The following is a 24,863-nucleotide window of genomic DNA, read 5'->3' as shown; positions in this document are numbered from 1 at the left end:
AGTCTACACTCTCTGAGAATATAATATGAAATGAATAAGACAACGGTTGCTGGAAATTTATATAAAACTGGAGGAGAATCATCGTATTGTAAATAGTGACAACATAAGGGCAGCATTGATTTCATTTATTTCTTTACTTTGTGGGGCAATATTAAAAACCGCTATTTTTAACGGTAGGAGGATGCTGAAAAGCGGTGAATCTTACTAAGGTAAACAATTAGAGCAGCTTGTTTTTGTCCATTTGGACATGAATCGGCAACGATAAGGCATTGCACCTGATTGCAGACTGATTTGCACTTGTGGTTATATCATTACATTGATGGATTGGCAGCTAGCTGATAATCAACAAGTTAGCCGGAATTGACGTTATAAAATTTTACAATTATTATTAAAAGCATTACACTCCCACCTAAAATTTTATAAAAATCGTCGACAAAGGTTTTAGTTGGATTTTAGCTCTCAATTAAGGTAATCAGTTTTGACACAGGTCTAGTTAAAGAATAGAGAAAGAATAATATTATTATGCTTTATTAGTTATCTTGAGGTGTTGACTGATGTTCTAAAAAAAGAATCAAGGAGATTGACCCACTAGAAGCTGAGATATAGCCAGCCAAACACAGGTCTACCTAATAAAGAATCAGAGGAAAACCCTTCGAAAATCCCGAAAACTGTGACGTATAAAATCGACTTAATGTTCATGTGCCGGAGTTGTCCACCCTTACCGCCGTTACGTATAATGATTGTTTTGGCTACGAGATGTGAAAAGCTTCTCGCGATAGTAAATAATTTACAGACTAGCTCTGGTTTCTCAGGAAAATCAAGCAAAATTTGTGTGGTAAAGGCATTTGCCCACAACCCCTCGCCGTGATTTGTCAAAACAGAAGAGCATATTTTGACTATTGTGCTTCAAATTTTAACTCGATCTCCACGGATATGCTCTGAAGATCCTCTGTTCAACGAACGGCGCGTGTATAGTCTATATGCGACATCCGCGATTGCAAGTCGTTTAGAATAAGAAATGAGAATGTGAATTTTTGTTCATTCATCATTTTTCTATTGTGTATCTATGGCAGCATTTAGTTGATTTTCATGATTATCGTCACTATTAACAGACTGTAAGTTCACTACAGCCATAATCTTAAAAAGAATAACTTGACCGTGCTGCTCTTGCTGTAAAAAAAGAAAACGATAACTTTTGACTTGATTTTTCTATTGATCTATTATCTTATCTATTATTTTTTATGATTAATATTATAATCATAATGCATATTATACAAAATAATAATATAACTGCGTATAGAATAAATGATGTAACTAATATAATTTGTAGAAAGTGATAGCAGAATGTTGCGAAATAATAGATGCGTGTAATTATTTTATTCTAAAACTAATCTACACGTCAGAGGGGCTGGTTCGGAATTCTCAGAGCAATGATTGTAAGGCCCAATTTGATTGTTCTATACTTCCAGGGATTAAACCAATTAAAACGCCGTGATTGTTATAGGAGAGCGCATTAGTTGGCTAAATTGACCAATGGCACACAAGTCGATTTCATACGTCATATATTGATGACTACCAAAACACTTGTTTTTTGGTAGACCTGTGTTTGGCTGGCTATATCTCAGCTTCTGGTTGGTCAATCTCAAGCTGGAGAGGAGGTAGCACCGAATAAGTGCACCTTCATTCTATATGTGGTGACTTCACCGTCTTTATTAAACCACAAAAATCGAAGGTAGTCTCTGTGTTTAGGAGAAACTCTAAACTGATGGAACATCTTGCCAATATTGCAAGTGACTCCCACGTTCTCATTGCGGAATCGCATGAAAATGCCAACAAGACTGTTCATTTGGTCAGGCCCTTGTAGAAGGTGGTCATTCAAACACATGCCTTCTATTTTGGCTGCACATCAAATACAACTCAAATTTTTCCAGGCTTCTTTGGGTGATACACCCCAAAGTGAGGAATGTACCAAGGGATGGCTAAGTCTTCCTCCTTTTTTGGCACAATTTTTGCATCACTTTGTGTGATTATTTCATCCATAAACTGATAGTAGTGGTCAGAGAATTTTGGATCGGTGAGTTTTTTCTGGAGAGTTTTAAAGCGACTCATAGCAAGTAGTCTCGATTTGTTTGGGCCAGGCTTACGCTTCACGGGTAGAAGCATTGTGATAAAGCCTTCTTCATCTCTATATGTTTGTTTATCCATGAGTTCTAAAAAGTCCAAGTCATCGATAGAGAGAGTTCTGTTTTCATCAGCCGGTTTAGAATGGAAATCAGAACTGAAGATCTTTAGTATTTTATCTTTTAGGTTTTTTACTGTTGTTCTCGTGATCTGAATTTTCAGTATGAATCTTGAAGATATGTTTGATCGCACTGTTGGTTGTGATACTGCGAAGTTTACTATGGTCATCAAGTTAGGTGAAGGGGTTTGTAAAGCTGAATTTCCCATCAATGCCCATCCTAGATCAGGTAGTCGAGCAAAGGGTTCCTGATCCTCTCTGCTTACCTCCTGTCTAGAGATGAATACCTGTGATAGGTTGCTTCCAATTAGCAATCCAAGTTCAATTGTGCTACCTTCACTCGAGGTAATAAATTCAGTAGCGAGATGACGTAAGTATGGCTAGTCGGGAACAGACATCGAGTTATGAATTTCTTCAAGATTGTATGGAATCTTGGATTGGCTTACACATGATGGCAACTCAACATATTTTTGTTTGTTATACCTCTGAACCATCAGCCCTGAAGCAGCTGCCTGCTTGATTTAGTTCCGTTGACGTCATTTAGTGTACTGATTTTCATACTTGTGTCATAAGTTGGTGCATTGAGCCTTTGTAGAGTTTTCTGTGTTATGAACGTACGATTTGAACCAGAATCTAATAACGCATATACAAGAACTTCTTGTTCAGGATTTTTCTTGCTTGATATGTAAGCAGGAATTGTCCATGATGCGAGATTAGCAGGCTGTTTACCAGTGTCTGTACATTTGCGTACTGTTGCAGGGGCTTGATTGTTTGCTGGTGGATCATCCTTGTTAAATGGTTGTGGTTGTGAGAAGTTACCCTCACTGCTTTGGTTTCGATTTGGCTTCTGTTGCTGTGAGGTCTTTTTTGCGCCATCTTGACTTTGTGTATAGCTTGATTGCTGGAGCAGTGGAGAGGCTCCTCTATGGTACTCGTGAAGTACAGTGAGATGTCGTTGCCCACAGCCCTTTTTGTAGATGGTTTCTGGGTGACGACATTCGTTCATTCTATGACCTGGCTTGGAGCATGAGTAGCAAAGGTAGTTGTTAATAAAAAATTGTTCAAATGTCTTTGTGACATTTTCTTTCTAGTTTTAAACAGGTACCAGTAGTATGGCTTTCCATGTTACACAGCAGGCATGGGTATTTTGCATGTTTAAGTTTTGCATTTTCTAGTGGCATGTGCTTAGACGTGGTTTTGCTTTCTGAAGCTAATAGTGTGGTTACACGCTTTTTCGCTTTGTAAGGTGGTTTGCTTTGGTTGCTACTATTGTCATATCTTCGACTCAATGTGGCTCTTTTGGCCAAAGCCACGCTAAGGCTATTTGTTGGGACATTTGATTCTTGTGTGAGGAAATCACAGAAATCAAAGAAGGTAGGAAACTTGAAAGTGTTTGCTTCAATTTTTGTTGCTTCTTTAGCCCATCGCCTGCCTACAGAACGAGGCAATTTCTCCAGGATTTTCATATCGATCATTAAGACAATACAACTCGGGCAGAGATTTCATAGCTGTTTTGCATGATTCGAGAAAGTTTGCAAGTTTGTGTAAGGATTCGCTGTCATGTTCTTTGATGGTGGGCCGACATCCCAGCTTTGATCGGTAAGCCTCAGCTAAAATATGTGGTTGCTCAAATCTTTTGTCAAGCTTTCTTTTAGCATCTTGAAAAACTTCTTCAGTTCCTTACCGAAAATAACCGGTTACAGCATCCTTAGCCTTTCCGCTTAGGTATTGCTGTAAAAATGCTAGTTTTTGAAGAGGTGAGTGATTGCCGCCTTCGATGAGCCCTTCAAATGCTACTTTCCAGTCTAAATAGGTTAATGGATCGCCATAAAATATAGTGGGTTCAGCTGGTTTCAGTTTGACGGTGTGGATGGCTTGGGCAAGCGTAGCTGCAAAAGCTTGATGTTCAGGCATAGACGAGCCCAAGATAATTGGACCTGAAATAGGGTTCTGCTTCATGGTATCTGGTGGTAGATAAATGGTTTGAGGAGAAGAGGCTTGGTTGGACCAGTCAGGCGGTAGCTTTGGTAGTGGTGTAAAAGGTTCTGTGTTTTTTTTGCAGGTTGGGAATGAAATTAATTTGCGCTTTTATGTCAGGTTGAGTAGGAATTTCCTAGATTGGGCTGCTGCTCAGAGATGCATTATATCTTTTTACGTGCTCAATGGCTGGTGGTGCAGCAAATTGCAAACCTTTGTGAGTGTCCAGTGTCGGGCCTTGAGAAATAATAAATGGTGTCACGCCTTGAGAAGGCGGGTGAAAGAGAGAACTAGTGTCTTCCTCTAAAGCCTGAGAGATGACATGCTCTTGAGCTTCAGCAGCATCTAATTCAGCTTGCAACTTGCTTTGTTCAACGGCCATTGTCAGTTGCTGAACTTGTTGTTCCAGAGCTTGAGTGGTTTTTGATGCTTCCAGTTTCTTTTTTAGAGCTGCAGCATTTGCTTTAGCTTCTATCTGCATCATTTTAATTTTTGAACTTGCTTGTGAAGATCTAGAAACTGAAGACATGGATCGGGATTTAAATGAGCGGCTCGCTGATGCAGGCGAATGAAGGTGCAACTGACTGTTTGGTAAAACAGTCACACTAGAGTTGCTCGAACAAGTGGTATTAGCTTTAGCTGAAAACTGACTTATTCGTTGCAAAATTCTTACCATCAGTTGTTCGTTATCCGCCACCACTCTATCCATTGTGTTGCGCATTTTCAAGTCAGTCTCGAGAGCGCTGCGCATGATTTTCCATTGCTCATACACTTGTATGACATTGGCTTTACATTCAGATAATTGTTTTTTCAAGCATTCCCAGTTATCATAAAACAATTGTTTCTGGGAAGAAAGAACAGCAGCTAACAACCTATGAAAGCTACTACAATTTTCGACAACAGTCTAGTTCTTCAGTTTTACTTCTAATCTCAGTTCTTTTAACACAATATGTTTCATTATTTGACTGAGACAGTGGGCTTGAGGATTCTACAGCTATTTTTGAAAAAGTCAGCTGGCTAAAGCCAGATCGAGAAAGTTCATCAATTGAGGCATCTGGTGCATTGACATGCGTCTCAGACATGATTAACCTAGTAATCTAACAGCACAAATTAGAAAGTTTTTAGAAACAAAAGGTAGGTAGCACAAAACCTAAGTTTAGTAGGAAACCGTGATGCTATGGCAAGCAGTTTTAATTATTTTATGAGCTCTCAGAATGCCTGTGCCGTGTTGTACATTCAAAACAGCTGAATTACACACACACAGCCGCTATCTAAATTAGATGGCCCTAATGAGGTAAGAATGAGATGATTGAGGTGATGTCCTAATTATTGCCCTGAATTTAAACGCAGTGCTGCCTTATGTTGTCACTCGCTCAATACCGATGTTACAACAAGGAATGTGGGAAACCTAAGAAAACTATTTTAACAAAATTAACTTTAACAAAGTTAACAAGATAACAAAGTTACTTTCCAATTGCGCTGATTAATTGACAAAATTAATCTCAAATCATATAGCGTGGCAGCTATCAGAAAAATCTTTAATTTAAAGGTTGACTTGCAACAAAATTCACATTACAGTTATTTGGTATCATAAGATTCACCATGTCTTACTCTGTTGTGTTGTAGGAGCAAAATATATGGGAATGTGATTACAAGATCTTAAAAGCTAAAAAACGAACAGAAAATCGCAGCCACAGGAGACCGCCGTAATTTGGATTCGCTTTCCAAAACAGCTCAAATGGAACGTAGCTGTTACAGGATGGTTTCTGTTTACACTTACATGCAACCTCATTCGTCGAAATATTTTCACAAATATACTTCACGCATTCAATAAAACTATGTCTATTGTTCTTACGCGTCTGTTTTATCGTCATTGTAATGCTGTCACTTTTAGCACTGATATCTTATAACTTACCGTAAAAAATCGTTAAACTTTTTAACCTTAGCTCGGAGTACATATCATTGTCTGATAATCATGACGATCCTGTTGGTTACCTGTGATAATCAAAAGGTGCTGCAAAAATTATTTGCGAAGTATTGGGTCACGTGATCAAATTACGACTTGACGATTGAATAATGCCGAAACAAAACTGTAAAGTAGCGAGCATCTATATTTAATACGAGGACTTCGGTAAAACCCGAAGTGTTTGTCATAAACTAGTGCTACAATATGTTTTATAGTGAGCTTTTTATTGGCCTTTCAATACACGTGAGAACATCACGTGACAAGACGATAACCAACTGTAATGAATACGTCAGATAAATAAAGAGATTCCAATCTACGGCGGCTTTTCGTTTTTGAGCTTTTAAGGGCTTGTAATCACATTTCCACGTATTTGGCACCTACAACACAACAGAGTAAGACATGGTGAATCTTTTGATACCAAATAACTGTAATGTGAATTTTGTTGCAAGTCAACCTTTAAGCAGCGTGCAATCACTTACCTAGGTAATAATCAACTTACCTAGGTAATAATCAAATAGGAAAGTTAAAATTAACACATTACAGAATTGCAACTTATCTATGCAGAAGTCTTGTCGGCTGTTGGCTCTGGTTTCCTGGCTCTGGCTGCGTGGCTCTGGTGCTGGGCTGACTGGCTTGGTTAGACTATGTGTAGATAATTGTTCATTGGTGTGTAGTCTTAAAAGCTTTCCGTGCAAATGGTTGATGCCTGATAGGTGATTTGTGCTTGCTTATTTTAGATTTTATTGTTCTTCTGTACAAATGTGTTGATTGTTGGTTATTGCATGAGCAGAGAGTTGGAGCTCTAGTAGAGAGTTTAATTGTCAGAGTGTCGTTTGTAGTTGTAGATGAAATCCCGTGTTCATAGAGGAAAAGTTTCACTGTAACTGCCCTCCCGGAATCAGTACTAAAGTTCCGCACAGAATTATAGATGTATTTGTTGTGGTATATTTACATATTAACACCGTGAAACTAAGTTTTTAAAACTTGATTAACATATGACAAATAGCTAATAAAATATAATGTGAAGTGTTGGCAAAAATTGCAAAAACTAAAGACATGGATAAACAACATTAATCCAAAAAAGTAAAGGCATACATATAGACTGACATACTTTTTTCACCCCTTTCCAGGAGAGAGTTAGGTGTACAATAAGTTTCTGTTCTATCTAGTTATAAAGAAGTCTACACTCTCTGAGAATATAATATGAAATGAATAAGACAACGGTTGCTGGAAATTTATATAAAACTGGAGGAGAATCATCGTATTGCAAATAGTGACAACATAAGGGCAGCAGTGATTTCATTTATTTCTTTTACTTTGTGGGGCAATATTAAAACAGCTATTTTTAAAGGTAGGAGGATGCTGAAGAGCGGTGAATTTTACTAAGGTAAACAATTAGAGCAGCTTGTTTTTGTCCATTTGGACATGAATCGGCAGCGATAAGGCATTGCACCTGATTGCTGACTGATTTGCACTTGTGGTTATATCATTACATTGATGGATTGGTGGCTAGCTGATAATAAACAAGTTAGCCGGAATTTGTTGAATATGTACTAGTTGTTGACATTGACCACAGTCATTATCTTGTATTTGTATATAGCTGTTGTCAGACTCTTTGTTCATATTGACTTACTCATCTGTTATGTAATTCTTATGTAATAATCCTTTTACTCTCTTGTCTCACTTATGTAGTAAGTCAGTTGCTGTTTAGCTTTCAAATATACAAGAATAACAGAATTGACGTTATAAAATTTTACAATTATTATTAAAAGCATTACAGGTCTAATCTTTAAGATGATGTGGCGAAGTTTTGTAAGTCATACAACATTCTAGGGTAAAGCTGGCAAGGTTCTTTTAATACACAAGTGCAAGACTTTTACTTGAGGGATGAAATCAGTAGACAAGCACCTGGAAAAGCACACAGAGATAAAGTGATCGTGTTAGATGAACAAGGGGAGACTCACATCCAAAAGCGTCATTTTTATTCAGCAGTTAGTAAAACATTCCCGTGCATCAAAGCAGAACTTCCTGATGCAGACATTGGGAAGTCAAAGTTTGCTGAGCTACGCCCAGTAAATGTAAAACTGCTGTCCGATCTGCCACACAACATGTGCTGCTGTAGCATTAATGAAAACATGAGTTTACTACTAAAAGCAATGGGTACCCTAGGTTTTCCCGACTAATATGACAGACTTGATAATTTCAATCAAATGTGATAGCACCCGAGAATCATGTATGTTCAACTATGAGGACTGCGCTGCATGCTTGTGTAGAATGAAGGAGTTTAAGCAGTTTATAGAAGCTGATAGTCTCAACTCCGAAGTAACGTGACAGCAGTGGGAGACTACAGGGAGGGCTGTGCGCCTGATTGCGCATGGTGTGATGCAAGATGTTTTAGATTTATTCGACAGCATGCTGCCAGAATTCTTAAGACAAAGCTACATTAGGAAAAAGCAATCTAAAGCTTTTGAAACAGCAAAAGGCAACATTGATGGCAGAACTGCTGTCATTCAAGTAAATTTAATTGAAAATTATGCACGTGTGCAGTAGAACGAAATCCAACCAGCTTATTGAAATCACAATCAAATTATAATCTTCACCGCAGTAATCTGGTCACAAGGACACCAAAGTTACGCTATTGTCTCTGGTTCTTTAGACCATGATAAAGTGGCGGTTCACAAGTATATGAGTGTGTTGCTGAAAGAAGCTACAGAAAAATTCAAGACCCGACATGTTAAAGTGTTCTCAGATAGAGCCGCTAGTCAGTTCAAGTCAAAGTATCTCTTTTCTAATCTGTACCATCTAAGAAAAAACATTTGATGTGTCACTTGAGTGGAACTACTTTACTACCAGCCACGGCAAAGGCGCGGTTGATGGTGTGGGCGGGTGTGTGAAAAGATCTGTATGGACAAGTGTGAAAGCTATTAAAGATGGAGCGAGGAATGCCATTGAATTTTTTAATGCAGCTGCATCTCCAAACCAGACTGTATATATCATCTTTGCGTCAAAAAAGACATTGCTGCAGAACACCAAAGGCAAGGATTTGACAAGATCTGGGAAGGAATATAAACTCTGCCTGGCACCCCTGGCGTTCACCACGTCAAACCAAAGACGGCAACAGAATTTTTTTTGTCGTTATACTGGTTGCTCAACCACTCAGACATTCAACTTAGAAACTAAAACAATTCTAGAAACCATCCCAATAATGCCAGCTCCAGATCCCAGTACATCGGCACCTGCAACTGTGGTTATTCCTCCTGATCGAAATGTTAGCCCTCCTAAGCACTTCGCTATTGGGAGACTGGTAGCTTTAGCTTATGAATGTGGAGCATAATATGCTTTTATGATCCTATATATTATATAGGATCAATCAAGAGAATCAGCGATGATCAAAATGAGATACATGTTAATTTCATGACTGCCACCTCAAATGGAACCTAAAAATGGCCTGCCAAGGACAAGCCTCAACTCGTTCATGCTAATTTTTTTTGGCTGTGGTACCAATTATAAGCCCTAATAATGCTTCGCTTCAATCTTACAAACTTGAAAACTCCCAAGTTAATAACGAGCAATACGAGAAATACAAGAAAAAGTACTTTCAATCAATCATGTTTTTTTGGTCTTGCTGATCTCGGAAAATAAATTTATCAGAAACCATAAATCATATCATAAATCATTGAAGTCTCCATAAAGTTATGGAGGCTTCAATATGTTGTTCCAACAAAAATCTACTATGACTTACGTTCATGAAGTGTAGTGTCCAGAATATATGGAATTGGCATTTACAAAAGATACCACTGATGGACGCTTTAGTCAAGAGAGTGGCAGTTGATTTAGACATACGTACAAATTTATTGCCTGGTGGGGCGGATCATTGCTGTATTTTGACTTAGGGTCATTATGCAACTACTATTACTAACAACTACTACAACTGGTTATTCTGAGGCAGTTCCATTGAAGAGTATTAATGCTCCACACTGTTGCAGGTGTACGGATTAATTCTCTCAATGAACTATGCTTCCAAACTCTGTTTCTAATAGAGATGTCAAGAGCCATAGGTACTCAATTGTTTCCACTTGTATAGAGAAAGTTCAACCTCTTATGCATATAAAGTAGCTGGTTACTACTCTTAATCACTCACTTTGCAATGGCCTGAGAAGTGCAACTATACTTTAAAACAAATGTAAAAAGATATAGGTATATAGGTACATCAATACTTCGCTGTTTGTTATTGAAAAGTTCTACAAAAGACCTAGTAGTATTTATGTATGGTCAAACTGTTTGTAGATCTGTGCACATCCTTGGTGAATTTTGAATCTTAGAAAACACGGATACAAAGGTGATAGATAGATATGTTTAGGAGCTGTTCAAAATCTTGAAGATACCCTGCACATGCCAAAACAATTAAAAAAAGTATGAGCATCACCATAAGCATTACTATGATCCTACAGATAAGCAGAAACACAAGCAAACTAGTGATCAATCTTTTATCTTGTTACCAACAAACAACAAAATGTTATTGACAAAATGAAAAGGTGCTGTTAGCATCGTTGCTGAAGTCAGTTTGCATGAGTTTGTGATTGGAAGGAAGACCTGTCATAACAACTTGTTGAGGCAGTAGCAGTCTGAGGTGGCCTCTGTCATGCCCTTGATAAATTGATGATGAGACAGAGGTTCTCAATGACAACCTAGGGTTTCCTTGTTGCAGTGTGAAAGAGTTGTGAAAAAAATGGTCCAACATGACAACAACTTGAATGGAAGTCATGGTGCAGTTAGCGCCGCTTGTTGAAAGATACTCTGATATGTTCACAGACATGCCAGGGAGTCGGAGTTTTATTGAGCATAAAATTCAGTTGACTGGTAATGATCCAGTTCAATCTAGACATGTAGTTCCTTCTGGAGTTTGTGATTTTTTGAGGAAGGGCGTCAAGAAAATGCTGTAGATAGCAGTAATAGGTAGGCCAAATTTTAGGTATGGCAGTTTAATGGTAGTTAAGAAAAAAGTGACGCATCAAATAAAGTTTGTACCTATTACAAAAAACTGTGTAAGAACTGATGAAATCAATTTTTGTGACGTTTTATGGAAGCCAAGAAATTCAGAAAATTAGTCTCAAAAAGGTTATTGGCAGATCTCAGAAAATCATGGCTATGAATCAGTATTTGCCGCCTTCAATCTAGACAATCACCGGATTTAGGTCAGAAATGCATTTAATCCCCAACAGTTTGGCAGCATTAAAAGCTACGAAAAGTCAAATATCCTGAGGTCATCTATAATTAAAAAAATGTAAGATACTCATGTTGCGCCTTATGGAGGCTCAAAAAGGTGTGGGTGAATAGCAAGTGTGTGTCAGAGAAAAATGATTGTATGATAATAGTACTTTGAGATTTTGACCTTAGAGAGCTGAACAAGACTATTCTACAAAAACACCATCATATACCAACACTTGATACCATCTGCAAATTCACAGATATGCGATTATACTGGTTTTCGATATAAAACAGGCCCAGGCCACTGACACATGCCCCATAACAGGCCAAGTCAATTTCTCACCAATTTGAACACTCTCCTGAGCAAAATTTGCTTCCTCGGACTGCATTTGGCATGAACTAGTCGGACAAAGTATTTAAAAAACTGTTGAAGAAATGTTTGGTGAATTTCATGTTATTATCTAAATTGACAATTTGATAGTGCAACAGTAGTAAGCCCAGAGGTAGTAAAATAGAATGTGGGGGACCATCACATCATACTTCCATGATTTTAAACGCTTGGGGATGATCAGAAAGTTCTTACTACAACCATCTTTCAAAAATGTGATAAACAGCTGTAACTTGAAAACTTAACTTCTGTAATATTCTCTTCAATGGCTTGCGAGAATTATAAATTTATTAAAAAATTATTATTTATCGCTATTAAAAATGTTCAATCTAACCATAATGCATTTGCAAAAACCATGATGAAAGCTACAAAATAATTCAACTTCCGCCATAATTTAACTCATGGTGTAATGGTCTCGATGATTCATCATTCACCTTAGGGTTAGTGTGTTTTGTTTTTAGCCATCCCAAACACTTCCTCTCCGATGTCCTGACCTAATGTATTTTTTATTGCTTATGAAAGATGGGTTGACTGCTGTCAACCAATAATATTTTATCCATATCCATTATTCTCCTTTTGGGGCCAGTCTTGCCACTGCCTTTCTGGTAGCTTAGGTCATTTATAGTTTTACCTAGCATTCATACACACCTGTTCTAAACTTGTAAAACTACGGACATGAAGTTCAGGCGCTTTCAGCCACCTATTTAATCCCGCAAGTGCTGTCAAGGAAGCAAAGGTAAGATTTTTACAATTTTCTAATTGCATTTTCTTATTTGGTTTAATTTGTCTCAATTATCTTTTGGCTTTAATGATGTAAATGCATAAATACTTGAACCTGTAATGCTGGTATAAACATTGTTGTTTTGCGCTATTGTCTGTCATACATGTATTTTACTCTGCTTATCTTTATGTACACATTTTAGCGATTATATAAACTTTACTACAGGTTTCACTGTGTCCTGCGTCTTCAATGTTCATCACTGAATAAAGAATTGCAATAAAGAAGTAGTAGCTACAGAAATCTGTAGTGTCAAAAGTTTTATAACGTTTGTTGAATAAAAAAAGTTTGGCCTACTGTGAACCATAAAGAATATATTTATGAAGACTTTGATGCTTACAATTGATTGCATTTATGAATACTTAGAGGGTTGTTGATGCTTAAAAGGTCTTCAAAAGTCCTTAAAAGAGCTTCAGGACGCTGCCTCGAACCCTGTTGGGGGCTTACACCGCCCCACAATCCAAAGGCGTTCATAACTAGTCGCCTAACATGTGCCGCCCCAACTTGCAACTAGGGAATACAGACCTGGTCAAAGCAATCCCTCTCTAAAGCTTGAGCAATACAAAATCAAACTGGAAATTTCTGATGAACAAGATAAATGAAGTTCCTGAAAAGGTGAATGCCACACGAGATGCTAATATTCTCTGCAAGCGTGATAAAAGCAAGGAAGTTAGGGAACAACAGTATGCGGTAAGACAACAAATCAAACATGAAATCAGAAAATTTTAAAAAACACACACTGTACCATATCATAAACAGAAATCTAAATCAAAGAAAAATCTGGGGAGTATGGCAGTACCTGAAAAAATTCAGCCAAATGCCGAGAATTCAGAAAACTGACAGTGGTTTAAACATATTCTTATCTAACACCAGACCACTAAATGACAAAACAGACGAGTTATCTACTGAAACTTTTAATTATGACATAGAATGCCTAAATGAAACACACATTGACAACTCTATTCAACACTACTAGATCTTTGATTATAACAATGAAACTATTTATACACAAAAAAAATTCATGGAGAGAAGTAATGATTGTTATTAACGAATCACTTGCAAGCAAACAGATAACACCAAATGGCACAAACAACATGAAAATTAGTTTTGAGTGAGAAATCAAGTGTCTCTGCTAGAAGAATGCTGCTACCGACCTTCGAAAGCTAAAGACCTATCAATTAATACTGTCACAGATTCTGATTGCTGTATATAGTATCATAAACAAAGTTATAGCATGACAATAGCTATTGCGCAATACGCTGATGAGTCATGATCATAAATTTAGAAGCATTGTTCTATTACTAGATTTTTCCTGAATGGAATTTCTGGAAGTTTCTAGAATAATTGTAAGGAGGTATAAATAGCTTGACTGCAGCAGTTCAAAAAAATTCAGTTTACAGCGTGCATGTCTACAAGTCAGCAATAAAGGATTATATCATACTCTCACAGCAATCTTCTGCATATTATTACTTATACATAGTTAGCCGCAATATTACACCCGGACGTCTTAACTCTTAGCCTTGTGCAGACATCAGGATACAATCACAACACCAGATATCTCGAACCTGTCACATTGCATCACCACTTTGTGACAAATACGACATTAGGAAACTTACTGAAACAGTTCACCAGGAATCATCAATTAGCAGACAAGACAACCTCTTATGTAAAGAATTGGCAAAAACGGATGTAAAATGTGAAGTGAAACTTCACTACACATACACTTCACTACAAAACTTTGAGCTTGACAAAGTCCCTGGCACTGGTGGCATTGAAAAAAAGGACATATGATTGACATCACACAAGCTGCCTCATAATGATAATTGACAAATTGTCGGAGCAAAGAAAACTGCTGATGAGGTGGAAGTTAGCCAATGTTATGTCCATACATAAATCCAGGTACACAGACGTAGTAAATAACTACCGATCTATCTCACTCACTAACTAGCATCCCATGCAGGATCATAGAGCACCAAGTAATGAGAAATCTGCTTGCAAAAATAAAAAACGCTTCTACAATAGACAACACAGGCTTAGGAAAGGAATATCTTGTGAGACAAAGTTATGTGCAAAACTAACCCACATTCTCAGTTCTGTTCACCAACATAAAAGTGTCCACCTATCAGTTCGAGTCTAATCAAGAGCTTTCAACAAAGTACCACATGCTTCACTGACGGAGAAGCTTATGAAGAATGAAAAAATAGATAACTACTTATCAGATTGAATCCACAGCTTTCTGCATGGCAGATCACGAGTCATACTGAATGGCTGCATGTCTAGCTTTTTCCCAGTTTCACCTGGTGTTATCTAAAGATCTATTTTTGGACCAGTACTACTTCTACTATTCATAAATGATTTGCCAAAAAGTGTTGACCGCTCCGTAGCTCTGTTTGACGATGATACGCTTCTTTACCAGGAAGTCTCATCTACCCTAGACGCTACATTATTTCAGCAAAAACCTATCTAAAACTGGAACATGGCCAACAAGACGGGAAATAGAATTCAATGTCAACAAGAACAAAATATCTGTGTTTAATAGCCTCACCATAGTTTATATGCCAGTATACAATCTGATTGGGAGAGTATCGGAGCAGCTAGCATAAAGTCAGCACCTAGGTAGAACGCAACGAGAGAATTTGAGATTCAATAGGGGAAGGCGGGGTACACTGTGTTAAGGGGCAAAGTGATCCACCATATATTTTTTAAATTGTAATTTGTATTTGAAGTTATCGTTTTCACAAGAGTTCATGTGATCACTGGAGGTCCTTTTGAATAAAGAAAAAGCACTGGAAAGCTGAAGGTAAGAAATTTATAACCAAAAAACTGATTTTTAATGGTTTTTGTAAATTTCTAGCTTTGGGTTTGTGGTCTTCATTTTGCGTTAATGCTTTGTTTTACATAAATAAAAATATAGAGAAATATTATCCCATATGATTATAGTAAGCATGTAAAACATGAAAACTCTTGCTCATCTACAATTTCTTGCATGCTTATTTTTCTCAAGAAAAGTCAATTGGGGCAAAGTGAGCCACTGGCTCACTTTGCCCCACACATACACAACCTCTTGAAAATGTTACACTAAACTAAGGCAAGTACTGCTTAAATTTTAGAATGGTATGAAACTACAGTTAAACCAGGTAAACCTTGGCAGGCAGACATAAATCAAGTAGAATATGCTGTAAAGATTATTGAAGAAGAAAATGGAAAGTCAACTAAACAAGCTGCCAAAATTCATGGTGTGAACTGTATGACTTTTAAGAGGCATATTGAAAAAGGACGTGTTGGAGGTGCACAGCGCAGAAGTGAAACTAGTTTGCACCAAGAAGCGAGAAGTGTCGGCTGGCCATGTAAAAAATCAAGACAACATATTTTATGATTTATCTACTGAACAAGTACGTGAACTAGCTTACGAATACAGCATGGCTAATGACTCGAGCATTCCCCCAAGCTGGTCAAGAAACAAGAGAGCAGGTGAGCCTATCTGTTTAAAGTGTAGCAACATGTGTCTACTTGGTTTAGATCTATGCTAAAAACATCCAAAGTAGCTGTGACTAAGAACAAGACAAGAAAAACTAAGAAAAAACAGCAAACAGATTTTTCATCAGAAGAGTTAGCCCAAGAATTATTGTGTTCTGATGAAGAAAGTTCAGATGAAGATGAAAGGGAAGATGTGCCAACTCCTACTAGAGACAATACTAACATCAATGATCATGTTTTAGTTTGGTACGAAACTGGCAATGGTTGACTTGCAACAAAATTCACATTACAGCTATTTGGTATCAAAAGATCCACCATGTCTTACTCTGCTGTGTTGTAGGTGCACAATATGTGAAAATGTGATTACAAGCTTTTAAAAGCTCAAAAACGAACAGTTAATCGCGGCCATCACGAAACCACCGTAGATTGAAATCAGTTTATTTCTCTGACGTAGTCATTACATTTGGTTGTTGTTTTGTCACGTGATGTTTTCACATAAACTGAAAGGCCAATAAAATGCTCAATATAAAACTTCTCGTAGCACTAGTTTAGGACAAGCACTTCGGGTTTTACTGAAGACCCCGTATCAAATATAGATGCTCGCTACTTTACAGTTTTGTTTCGACTTGAACTAATAGTCTAGTCGTAATCTGATCATGTGACCCATACTTCGCGAATAATTTCTGCAACATTTTTCAATTATCACAGGTGACCAAAAGGCTCGTCGTGTTTATCAGACAATGATATGCACTCCTTCGAGCTAGGGTTAAAAAATTAAACGAATTTTCACGGTAAGTTATAAGTTATCAGTGCTGAATGTGACAGCATTACAATAACAATGAAATAGACGCGTAAGAACAATAGACATGGTTTTATTGAATGCGTGAAGTATATTTGTAAAAATATTTTGACGGATGAGGTTGCGTGAAAGTGTAAACAGAAGCCATCTTGTACAGCTACGTCCCATTTGAGCCGTTTTGGAAAGAGATTCTAATCTACGGCGGTCTCGTGATGACCACGATTAACTGTTCGTTTTTTAACTTTTAAGAGCTTGTAATCACCCTATTAATCACCTTGTAATCACCTATTTTGCACCTACAACACAGCAGAGAAAGACATAGTGAATCTTTTGATACCAAATAACTGTAATGTGAACTTTGTTGCAAGTCAACCTATAATGTTTATTATGCAGGAAGAGTCATGAAATGTAATGAAAACTCTGTTACCATCAATTTCATGAGAAAAGCTGGAAACTGCTTTGTTTATCCAGAGAAGGAAAACGTTTATGACGTTGACTTCGAATCTATAGTTATATTTTTGGGACAGCTAATAAACACTGGTGGGACTCTGAGGGTTAGAAATCGAACTACATCCAGAATGGATTTATCTGCTTATACTGTAAAATAAACTATTCTCAATAATACTGCTGATAGAAACATTGTAGGCAACACACTTTTTACTACATTATTTCACGATAATGCTCATACGACTTGCTCCCAGATTTTATGTTATAAACTATGTATATTGAGTTTACCATGTTCTATGTCTTAGTCATGAGTCAAATTCAGTTAGCCAATTGTCACACTTTATGTTTTAACACAGATAAAGATATCAAATATATATTATGTGCAATCAAATCACATATTTATTGCTATGGCTCACTTTGCCCCATTGGGTGGATCACTTTGCCCCGGTAGTGGGGCAAAGTGAGCCAGGTGTAACATGTTGCAAAAACAATAAATTCTCGCAATTGATCCAACGTGGAGCATTACAATTCAAATACAATAATAACAACATGTTGAACTTTCTATAGACCAAGTTTCAGCTCAATTCAAGCAGTCACTTATATTTTATTAGAGAAACAAAAAAATTGGCTCACTGTGCCCCCGTCTTCCCCTAAGCATATAGCCTACTGTCTGAAACTACAACAGAAGTGCGCCAACTAGACATGATCACGCGTGCACTTTACTGGGCGCCTCAGAGGGCTAAGCTTTTAGCATATAACCCTCCTTGTCCGCCTCATCTTGAGTAGGCAGCTGCAGTCTAAATAACAATGAAGCAGATAATTTGGAGCAAATTCAAAATCAAGCATTAAAGTGTATAGCAGGAATCAAAGACACTACAAAATCACTGATGCCATGGAACAACTTGATAACATCCCACTGCAACAAAACAAAACAGCAACCGCGACTATGTCTGCTAATGAGATCCTCAGCAGAAAAGAGACTCATCCTGTTTTAACAAAATCATAGGCCTACGATGAATTTATGAATTGACAAGACTACTTTATCAAAACTAAGGTTCAGTGTCTACTACAATAGCTTTCTACCAAAAGCTATGAGAGAACGCAAAGAAACCAGCAAAACAAAACCTAGTCAGGCAGAGCCACAGTACGCTACACTTCCACACAAGACAGGCTGAGCTTGTCTGCATTGAGTAGAATGTATTTGATATATTTTAACTATGATTTGGGATTGTACAGTTTGTTCCCTTGTTGAAAACAGCTTATTGCAATGCAATGCTTGCATTACGTTATGCTTGACACAATGACTGTGTGCGAGACTATGTACAGTGCTAAGAGTTCAGTTGTGTTTTGACGTTGAATAAAAGTACTAGCGACTTGCTGCTTACTGAATATTTGATAAACATGCTACAAACTATTTCGGCAAAACTGTGACAATAATGGCAGAGAAACTTTCCGACTTGATCAAAACTTATGAAGACGTAGAGAAGAGTAGTGACTTTTCTGAGTGGTGTGACAAGTTAGAGCTTGTAGCTGAGCTGCAGAATGTTACGGAGCTGAAGTCTTTCGTGCCACTCTTTTTGTCTGGACCGGCATTTGCCATATATAAACAACTGTCAGCAGACACTAAAAATGATTATGCACTGATTTAACAGGAGCTAATGACTGCTTTTGGAGTAAATAACTTTTGTACATATGAACAACTACAAAGAAAGATATAGTAGCTAGTAGCTCTGATTTATCAAACAATACCAGAGCCCTTGTTGAAGTGTGCTTTTGTGGCTCGATTACCCATTGATGTAGCTACCCAGATAAAATCCAGTTCTGCAGTTGAAAAACTTTCATTGTCAGAGTTAGCCATGAGAGCCAGAATGATTATGTCTAGCAATGGCGGAGTACAAGGAGTCTGTGCAATGGGGTATGTAGGCTCAAAACCTGATGGACAGATTTGTTGAATTTGTACTGATAGAGGTCATAGAGCCCACTAGTGCCCATCCAAGGTTGTAAAGGGTGCAAAAAAACTAATAAAGTGTTACAACTGTCAAGAGCTTGGCAATCACAGCTAGGAATTGCCCTAAGGCTAAGGGAAACGAGAATGGGGGAGTGTCTGCACCGGATACTCTCCCCGCAACCAGTCACTGAACAAAGAGGCGCTACTATTTGTTGATATCTATGTAAACAAAGTATTGGCAAGAGCTCTTGTAGATAATGGTTGCGAACAGACTGTGGTTTTAGATGATTTTTGTGTTAAATTGGGTAAAAAGCCTAGCGGTCCTGTTCAAATTGTCAGCATGTTAAACTGCAAAACTACTGAGTGTAAGGGTGAAACTGTTTTAGAAGTCAACGTCACAGGAAATGAAAAGTTTTCTCTTCAGTGCTTAATTGCGCCAGCACTAGCAGGTGGAGCACAAGTGATATTGGGAACGGATGCTATTGCTAAACTCGGTGGAGTTAATGTTGATGTTCACAATGGTGTTAAGCTTGCTGGTGAGGCGCCAGTGATAAGTGTTGGCACAAGACACCAGAGTAGTTTAGAGATTGATGATAAAGGTTTCACAGCATGGTTCGATGGTAGTGCTTGGTTTGTCAAATGGAAATGGAAAGATGATGAACCAATTCTACAAAATCATTGCTCTGAATACAAAATAAGGGATGATGACAGATAAGAGCTTGATGAACAAGTGCAACACTGGATAGATGATGAATGGCTGGAGTTGTATCATAGCACAGTCCATGGTGTTGTCGAAGGGATAATTCCATTGATATCTGCAAAACAACCAAACAAGCCCAAGTAGACACGCCCAAGTATGGATTACCGTGAACTCAACAACTATATTCACAATCATCCAGGTGTTGAGACTGCAATCAGCCAAGAAAAACTGCAAGATTGGAGGCTAGGGGGAAGTAAAGCATGTCTGTTAGATTTGAAGAAAGCATATCTACAAATTCATATCGAGACCAGTCTGAAAATATTTCAAATAGTGAAGTACAGATTCAAAGCGTATGTAATGACACGCATGGGATTTGGTTTGAATGTTGCTTCCAAGATAATGTCCAAGATCATAAATAAAGTGCTGTCATTGAATGAACAGATTTGCAATGGAACTGATAACTACATCGATGACATTTGGGTAAACGAGGATGTGGTTCAAGCTGATGCTGTTAGAGCTCATTTACTAAAGTTTGGACTTGTGGCAAAAGATCCAGTAACACTATCAGACACTCGTGTGTTGGGTCTTAGAGTAAACAATGCAGAAGATGATCAGTACAACTGGAAGCGAGATGGTGATCTGCCTGCAGTTTCAGAAAAGTTTACGAAAAGAGACATTGTTTCCATTTGTGGCATACTGGTTGGACATTATCCAGTTGCTGGATAGTTAAAAGTTGCTTGTAGCTATGTAAAGAGACTGACCAATGACATAGATTGGTTTGAAACAGTTCCTGGTTCTGTAAAATCTCTGTTGGATGAAATATTTCAAAGAGTACAGGAGCAAGACCCAATGAGCGGCAAGTGGATGTCAAAAAGATCTCTCAGTGTACTGTGTGGTGTGACGCAAGCAACTTGGCTCTCGGAGTGTCTTTGGAGATAGATGGTCACACAGTTGAGGATGCAGCATGGCTACGTAAAGAGGATAATGGCGCTCATATAAATGTTGCTGAGCTAAAAGCTGCATTGGAAGGAATCAATCTAGCGCTAAAGTGGAAAATGACCAATGTGCAAGCGGTCACAGATTCAGCTACTGTTCATGGGTAAATAAATTCAGTGATGGAAGATACCAAAAGGCCTAAGGTCACTGGCCTCAGTGAATTGATCATTCGACGTAGACTTGGAATTATTGGTCAGCTGATTGATGAATATGGGTTAAAACTAATGATTAAACTTGTTCCATCAAGTGAGAACAAGTCAGATGTCTTAACCAGACTACCAAAGGAATGGCTACTTTCTAAGACAGATGAGATAGAGGACGTAAAGAAAGTTCATCAAGACCATCACTTTAGTGTCAGCAAAACCCTGTACTTGGCACAGAAAAATCTGGGACGAACAATCAAGAAAGACATAGTTGAACAAGTAGTGAAAGCTTGTCATATGTGTAACAGTGTAGATCCTCATCCAATCAAATGAGATCATGGTCAGATAAATATAGCAAATGTATGGGAGTGCCTTGCATCAGATATCACTCATGTGAACAGTCGACCTTATTGTGAGCCTAGCAGAGTTTCTCTTTGGTTCAAACTGGCTAATGAAACATCAGACATAGTAATCAAACAGTTGGACAATGTGTTTCGAGAACATGGACCTCCTAAAGAATTTCTGAGTGACAATAGTCCATGTTTCAAAAGCGCTAGAATGAAAGTTTCTGCAGAAATGGAGTGTAGAGCAGATCCTCAGCTGTGCATATAAACCTACGGCCAATGGAATAATTGAAAGACATCACCATACTATAAAAAGATTAGTCATGAGAACTGGTGAAGGACATGAAGAAATGGCATATTGGTATAGCAATTCACCAAACTTCATTGGTATAGTGCCTGTGGAAGAACAGGCAACCAGGGTCAACCAAATCAACAAGAATAGGCCTACCACAAAAGCCTAGTGACAATCGAGACTGCAGCCCTAACCCATACAAAGTTGGAGACACTGTTTATGTCAAGCCAGTTAATGCTAGGTGCGTTGATTAGTGGAAATACCGAAAAGTGACAAAGATAAATTTTAGCACTTCAGTTGAAGTCAATGGCACAAATAGGCATGTCTCAGACCTTAGATTGGCTCATCAAGACAACATCGCAGATAGTACACATGTATCAACTAGGCCAACTAGAAAATTTAATCAGGTTGAAGTTGAGTTTACTATTTCAGATCTGCCTGACATCAAAGCTCGGCTGAATCGAGAGCTTGTGTACTCTAATCTCGATTAAAATAGTGACTTTGAAAACAGACCTGTTGGAGATATACGTCTTCCTAAGTGGTTATCGAATTTTGTGCTGTTATGGTTGTACAAGTCAGTTAATCCTGAGATCAATTAGATTTTATGCTGTATGGTTTTACAACAGTTGATCTTGAGATCAAGAGGGGATGTAGAATGTATTTGATATATTTTAACTATGGCATTGATTTGGGATTGTAGTTTGTTCCCTTGTTGTAAACAGCTTAATGCCATGCTTACATTGCGTTAGTCTAGTCTACTATATTATCTCATTCGCGCCCGGATGGGTGCATTATAGAGATGTCATTATGTACCAGTATTTTATTTTATTTATTTTATTTTTTTTAATTTTTTACGAGACAAACAAATAAACGACTTGATTAAATCAATAAGACAATTAATTATGCAAGTTAAACAAGTCAATAAAGACAGAAAATAAGGGGTTTTTGGTCTATTATAAGACGATTGCTTCAAGAGAGCAATCGGATAACGGATGATTACAGAAAATATGCAAAAACAAAAACTATTTGATTAAGTCAACAAGACGAGCAAGGAAACTAGTTAATCTAGTCAAGAAACTCAAGCAAAATATTTATAAATATTTGTTTGTTGCTTGCATTAATAACACGATTTAAGTAAAACGATACAAGCAAGCAAGCCAACAAGTCGACAAGGCAGGCATACAGACAGGGACCTCTCAAGGATAAGTGTGATATTAGGTATTACAAGAGGGGCCTGCAACTGTAATTGCTGACAAGGCATTGGACCCAGAAGCACTCATTGTTAAGATGCGATTAAAATACCAATATTTGGCCACATCACATGAGATTGCCTTTCTGATCAATCCCTTTCGTGTTCGACTTGTTGTGTTAAAAAGTACGTGGTTTTTAATATCGATGGCTATATTACCACTAAGAATTCTATTAAGCATACTTATATCTATATCCGACCTACGGTCTTCTAAAGTAGGCCAGTTTAAAATGTTCATCTCCAGGGAAATTGGGTCTTTCCATTTAATTTTGTAAGCCCATCTGAAGGATTTTCTATTTATACTCTCTAACTTGCTAATATGCTTTGCTTGATGAGGAGACCATGCGCACGAAGCATATTCTAGTATAGGTCTACATATAGATTTGTACGCCTGTGATCTTGTTTTACTAGATACTCTGTTTAATGCTCTCATTAACATATATAAGGTAGAGGTAGCTTTTATGCTTGATGCAATGACTTTGTGCGAGACTATGTACATGTGATCGGATCGGATCGGGTTTTTCCCACTGAAAGCCTCACGCAGGAGGCAAAATACGTGGGAACTCTTTATTTTCTTCCCTCCTTCCCTTTCTCCCTTCCCTCTCTTTCTTCCTTTTTTTTATCAGTGTTTTTAATTTTGCTTTCGGCTTGTATTTGTATCTAAAGAGTATTGCAACAATATTCCTTCGATATTTCATATCTACATCATATAATATCTATTTCTAATACTGCCATGTGAATCAAAAAAAAAAAAAAAAAAAAAAAATGAATTAATGAATCAAATGCCATACACAAAATATTTACAATGATATAAATACAACATTGATTACAATGTCCCCGGGCCAAAAGTTGCCAAAAAGGGTGTGCCGAAATTATCAAATTCCATCTCTGATTTCTCGAGTGGTTCTAGGCCAGAAAGAATTAAAATAAGCTTTGGTTTTTATTGATGGTACATACAACCCTCCCTCTTGACGAGTATTATAGATTTGTTCGGGCTCTTGCTTATATGTATCTTTAATCACCCCACTGGCTGTAGCTTTGCAAAACAAATTCACTCTTAATTCCTTTCGTCTATCTTTTAGCAATTGTATATTACTACTCTCCTTTATGACTGCTAAGAGTTTTATGACTGCTATATGTGCTAAGAGTTCAGTTGTGTTTTGGCGTTGAATAAAAGTACTCGCGAGCTGTTGCTTACCGAGTGTTTGATAAACACGCTACATATTGGTTTGAATAAATGCTAAATATGAATCTTGCTGGTGAAAAATTGACCTAAAATTGTTTATACAGACATTAATTTGAGGCGCGTCTCTAACCCCCATAGGTGGTTTAACGTGAATATATCAACGAGGTAATCACTATGGAACGTTTACACATTTCTAATAAATGAGAACCATTATGTTTAATTCTTTAGGGGCAAACACTTTACCGTTAGTCGAACGTTGCGGATTTATCAGTATCCTGCAGCAGCAAATGCTATTTTGTCGGTATTCTGCAGAAGTAAATATTTTACTCGCACCGGATACTGACGCAACCTAGCCGTAGCGCCAATTTCAGGTACAACAAAACCCACATAACCTAACCTCCGTAATTCTACAAATCTATATATGTAGGCTATGTATCAACTTCGCGCTTGGTCGTACACGTAACATTGGACCATACTTCTCTATGTACGGTATTTTGTACTCAGAGCCATTGAGTGTAAGAGTTATGCCATGCCATTACACTCAATGACTTTGATTGTACTGTTACGCTAGGCGCTCGGTCTACATTTAGGTTATACTCATTGAACCCAAAACCCCTGTTTTTTTTCAATTTTTTGTTTTTAGTTGAATGGTTCTACTTTTCTGCATCGACATTTGTTTTTACGCAATTAATCTTAGGTTCAGAACTTCAGACCCAATGATCTAAA

The 24,863-nt window shown here is 37.7% G+C and overlaps 1 protein-coding gene and 1 pseudogene across 2 annotated transcripts in view; both read right to left on the bottom strand.

The window, feature by feature from the left end:
• The window catches only part of LOC137391430 (mitochondrial ubiquitin ligase activator of nfkb 1-like), a 40,732-nt gene extending 16,229 nt beyond the window's left edge, over nucleotides 1-24,503 (bottom strand). The window contains exon 1 of one of the 2 annotated variants that reach the window (XM_068077902.1): nucleotides 24,381-24,503. The gene's annotated coding sequence lies outside the window, so the exon portion shown is untranslated. The remainder of the gene's footprint in view (nucleotides 1-24,380) is intronic. The other variant, XM_068077903.1, reaches the window with a different exon arrangement.
• LOC137390847 (uncharacterized) lies at nucleotides 2,733-4,198 on the bottom strand (annotated as a pseudogene).
• Nucleotides 24,504-24,863: the final 360 nt, after the last annotated feature.

Source organism: Watersipora subatra, chromosome 3 (genome assembly GCF_963576615.1).
Source record: "Watersipora subatra chromosome 3, tzWatSuba1.1, whole genome shotgun sequence".
NCBI classification, from domain to species: Eukaryota; Metazoa; Bryozoa; class Gymnolaemata; order Cheilostomatida; family Watersiporidae; genus Watersipora; species Watersipora subatra.
Note: the sequence above shows the minus strand (reverse complement) of the source record. Positions and strands in the feature narration are given on the sequence as shown.